The following is a 5,478-nucleotide window of genomic DNA, read 5'->3' as shown; positions in this document are numbered from 1 at the left end:
CAATACAGTTATTTTTGACAATTTATCTTCCACCGTTAAAAAGATGAAGGATGTAGAACGAGTATGCATATTGATGTTTGACGAGGTTTTTTTAGATGCGAACATTTGTTACAATTCCAAACTTGATGCCGTTGTTGGATTCGACGATGTTGGGGATAAGAAAACAACAAAAATTGCAGACCGGGCGCTGGATTTTATAATTCAGGGAGTTATAAAAAAATGGAAACAGCCAGTTGCATATATGTTTTCATTGAAGGGAATGATATCAGTAGTATATTATGTGGAGAGGAAGAAATTGCCTTTTTTTATTCCACGCCAAATAAACCAAGACCCTTTAGAAAATATGTTTGGTCAAATAAGACAAATGAGGGGTCGAAACATTAATCCCACCTGCCAAGGGTTTGGAGACGCATTTAAATCGCTTCTTGTGAGAAAAATGTTGTCTCCTCATATGGCAGGTGGAAACTGCGAAGAAGATCAATCCAAAAATTTGTTAAAACCAACAGTTTTTTTAAATGAATGCAGGGGGAGTGATGTTTTTGAGGAAGAAGAATATCAGTTACCTCCCCTGACTACAAAATTGAATAATTCAAATCAAATAAGTATATTTTCATATGTTGCAGGTTATGTGGCACGTAAAGCAATAAGAAAGAATCAATGTAAATACTGCATTACCTATATTGTGAATAGAAACCCTAATAGAAACAGTATTGAAAATAAATTTTTAGTTCCCAAAGAATATGGTACTGCGAAGTTGTTGTTTTGTACACCAACACTTAAATAGTTTAAGAAAATGTTTCTACATAATATAGTGTTCTAGAACACAATTTTCAAAGGAATTATTTATTGTTATACATTAAAGAATTAATTAAAAGAAATGTCACGTTCACATTTTTGTGTCACAAAGACGATATTATTGACTATATTTTAAATATCTTTATAAAATTAATATTATGTAATTTTTTTTTTTAAATTAATCACATTTTAAAAGGTAAACAAACTGTTATACCTAACAACCCATTGGCAAGGCAAGCTAAAAACATGCATATAAAAAAAAAATAAATGAGTTTTCTGCACACATAAATATGTTTTATTTTTGAACCTTACCTCTACATTATAAAATTGTTCACAATTTTGATCACTGTTAATACTTTTAATTCGTTAAGAATAAAATAGATTTAATAATAGATTTCTTAACGAATTAAAAGTAAAAATGTGGAGCAAATATAAATAAAACAAATTAAAAATTATTTAAATTTCGCGGATTAACTAAACTAGGGTAACTCATTCCGTGAGATGGCGCTGAAATCAACATAATGGAAAAAATAGTGGGGAGTAATGCTTCTATTATAGTATATTATATTTTTCTATGGTTTCTAGCGGACCGGCTTTCTTGATCGCATTCATTGAGGTCTTATATATAATCTAGAGTGCGTATGCTGTTGTCCCCACCACGCCTAAAATGAAGCCAGAAAGGTCGCCATGTTAGATGTACCAACTTAGCGGGAAATTCGAAATTTTTATATATACTTATGCAAGAATTTACATTATTATAAACTGGAAAGACAGAAAATAATAACCAAAACAAACCACATTAATTTTTTATTGATAAATAATTTGTATGTAATTATATAATATTTTAAAAGAACTTAATAATTTTTAACAATAACCCTTATAATTAACACAAACTAAGAAGAAAATATTTAAAACAATGCTGATTGATCACGTTAACCTTTTGCTTATAAACAATTGTTAGTTTATTTTAAAAGAAGTGAACATTAATTAACAATAAACTTTACTTGAACTTCATTGTTAATTTCAAGTCAAGTAACCAGAAACATTTTATGGACTGTTGTAAATAATCTTCCAACCTACCAAATTATAAAAAAACATATGTGAAACAAAAAGAATTCGAAAACCTTCAACAAAAATAAAATTTTAATAAAAATAACAATATGTTTATGAGAATTGTGAGGTTATAACTGTAGGTACAATAGAGACTTCTAACATGTCTGACTTTCTGATTACCCCCACCACCACCACCACATACGCACTCTAGATTATATATAAGACCTCAATGATCGCATTGTATTAGTAATTAAGGGCAGAAAAAATAACTGTACCTGACTTGAATGATGTAGTTCACACTATAAATATGTCTGAGGAATATAAAAATAAATTTAAAAAAGAACAGGTAAATTTAGAATTAAACGATAAAGAGATTAATGTTGAAATTCATAAAAACCGACAGTTGGATTTGTGCATCGTTAAAGAGCGGTTGTGTTTTGCGATCGTGCGTCAAGTGTTTTATTTTACGTTTTATAAATCGTTTATAGATGATATAAATAATGTAAAATAGTGTGAACAGTACAATATTTTTGATAATATAAACATATTAATAATATAAATCATAGACGTGATTTATAACAATAAATAACAATTCAGCAATTCGTAACTGCTGTTATTACGAAGTAAGTGAATCGGAATGCGCGTAATGCGAAATAATGTGTGTGAAATAAAAATGTAAAAGGTTGGGTCTTCTTATATTAAAACACTGTTTTAAAGGTGTTCTACATAATAGTTTATTCAACTGCATACGTCGACTGTGTCACATATTCTATATGTTATTACTTAATACTAACTGATATCTAATTCTAATATCCCCACTTAATACAATATCCCACTACATGTCCCCCTAATAAAGAGAGAAAAAAAAAAGAAAGTTTTTTTTCTCAAAAATATACATTAAAATTTATTCTATTTATATAAAATTATTAAAAAAATTTTTTTTTTGTTTTTATTTATAAAAAGGTTTTGTGCGATTCTTATGTACAATTATTTCTAACTTCTTATATTAAAACACTGTTTTAAAGGTGTTTTACATAATAGTTTATTCAACTGCATACGTCGACTGTGTTACATATTCTATATGTTATTACTTAATACTAACTGATATCTAATTCTAATATCCCCACTTAATACAATATCCCACTACATGTCCCCCTAATAAAGAGAGATAAAAAAAAAGAAAGTTTTTTTTCTCAAAAATATACATTAAAATTTATTCTATTTATATAAAATTATTAAAAAATTTTTTTTTTGTTTTTATTTATAAAAAGGTTTTGTGCGATTCTTATGCACAATTATTTCTAATTCATTCTTAACTATTTTTACATTAGGAGATAAATCGTTCCGTCGTACACATGTATTCGTTTGAGTTTAATTCGCAATAAGTTATTACGTGCATCTAACTGAGATTTTTGTAATCTGTATCTTAGTTCGGATGGATAATCACTGAAATTATAAACTGGGTCAATACCCGTTAATATGTTAGATGGAATGTTACAAACTCTTCCGAATACCAATTCAAATGGCGTGTACACAGTTTCGGTGTGAACCCTAGTGTTATAAGAGAATGACCAATATGGTATCCAATCGCTCTATCTATAACTACAATTATCTGTTTGGATTCTAAGATAAGCACCTAAGGACTTATGTGAGTTTTCTAACGAACCTATACTTTCATGATTATAAGCGGTAAATTGAAGTTAAAATAATAAAATATAAAATTTTTCAATTAATGTAATGTGTGAAATTGATAATTTTAAATGTGCGCAACCTTCTGAAACTAATTGACCACCTATACCTGACACCTCTAATTTACAAGACTCTATAGGAATATTTACACTTACTTTATCTAATCTATAAGCACATACGCTAGCTCCTGTATCTATTAAGAAACTTAAATACTTCTTACCACATTTAAGAGTTACTGAGCTAAGATAATCCAAATCGCAAAAATTTATTTCAGTTTTATTGTTCTCGAAAAAACTGTGTGTTTGTGTTCGTTTGATGGGACTGATTTACTTCTTGTTGTCCATCACCAACATTAACTGTACTTATAGTTCCTCTACGTTGACCTCGATTGTTATTAAATCTACCTCTGTAATTAGTCTGACTGCTATTAAAACCTCTACCTCGATTATAATGAGCCCTCTGATTGTTACCCCTCTGATTCTAATCAGGTGCATAGTAGTTTTAGACTGATTATTTTGATATCGTCTATCAGCAGAATTCGCGTAATTACGTGAACTAACATATCTCTGTCGACCTCTATTAGATCTCGAGAATGCCATAACTTGTGGTTGATTATTGTTAAGAAATAGTCGAGACCGGCGCGGAAAAAATCTGAGACGCTTGTATAAAGTCACTTAAAAACCCGGGTCTTAGAAAAACTGTTAAAAAAGGAAAAGTCTTACGGTTCTTGTAGAAAATGTAGAAATCTTTCAGCAGCTCTTCGAATAGAAAATAAAAGCCGAAATGCTTTTAACGAATGTGTGTATCTATTCGAATTAACACAATTGAAAATACTTTTAACGAAAATTGACCGGAACGATTTATTACACTTTTTAATGTCAACAACAACTCGAGAAACATGTGAATAACAAAAACCAATAAAATACGGAACGGCCGACTAATACTTAAATTATAAAAACTTTGAACATTACCGCCCGCCTTGCCGAATGGCAACAGAAAATTAAAAAAAAAATATAGAATAATTTGAAAATTGACCCTAACTGAAATGATTACAAACTAAATAAGAACAAATGGCCACAGGAAAACAAACTTTTACATTAAATAAAATAATGAAATAATTAGAAAGAATTTTTGAGCGTTGCGACGCGAGCACCGGAATGAATTTGAAGAATTCTTGCTAGAGACCATTTCGCCGATGGTAATCTTTCATCTCTGATGAGTACAAGCTATCCAATTTGAGGACGATTTCATTGATTGAACCACTTCGTAGAGTTCTGAATAGATTGTAGATAAAACCTTTCCCAAATTTTCCAGAAATCTTCGACCATACGACGAAGAAGCTGCCATCGAGAGAGTCTCGATATCTTTTCATCGAAGACGGACGGCTCCGGAACAACGGTGAGAGCGTTACCGATGAGAAAGTGAGCCGGAGTCAGAACATCAAAATTGTTCGGATCGTGAGATATTGAACATAGAGGTCTTGAATTTAGCACGGCCTCAATTTGAATCAAAACGGTGTTGAATTCTTCATATGTAAGAAGTGTCCATCCGACAACTTTTCGAAGGTGGCCTTTAACGGATTTTACTCCGGCCTCCCACTTTCCACCGAAATGGAGCACCACTCCGGGAGGATTTAACTTCCATCGGGTGCCGTCGCCGCTCAAGAGACTAGCCATTTCCTTCCATTCTTTGGACGCTGCAGAAAACATGGAACGTAGCTCATGGTCAGCTCCAACAAGATTCGTGCCACAGTCGCTGTAGAGGCATTCACTGATACCTCTTCTTCCGGCAAATCGCTTGTACGCAGCAAGAAATCCTGAAGTTGAATAATCTGTGGCCACTTCTAAATGGACGGCTGAAGTGGCTAAACAAACAAACAGAATAAGATAAGCTTTATACGTCTTACTACCACGTCCTCGAAGATGCTTCAAATGAAAAGGT

This window comes from Onthophagus taurus, chromosome 8, assembly GCF_036711975.1.
Source record: "Onthophagus taurus isolate NC chromosome 8, IU_Otau_3.0, whole genome shotgun sequence".
Classification (NCBI taxonomy): domain Eukaryota; kingdom Metazoa; phylum Arthropoda; class Insecta; order Coleoptera; family Scarabaeidae; genus Onthophagus; species Onthophagus taurus.
Note: the sequence above shows the minus strand (reverse complement) of the source record.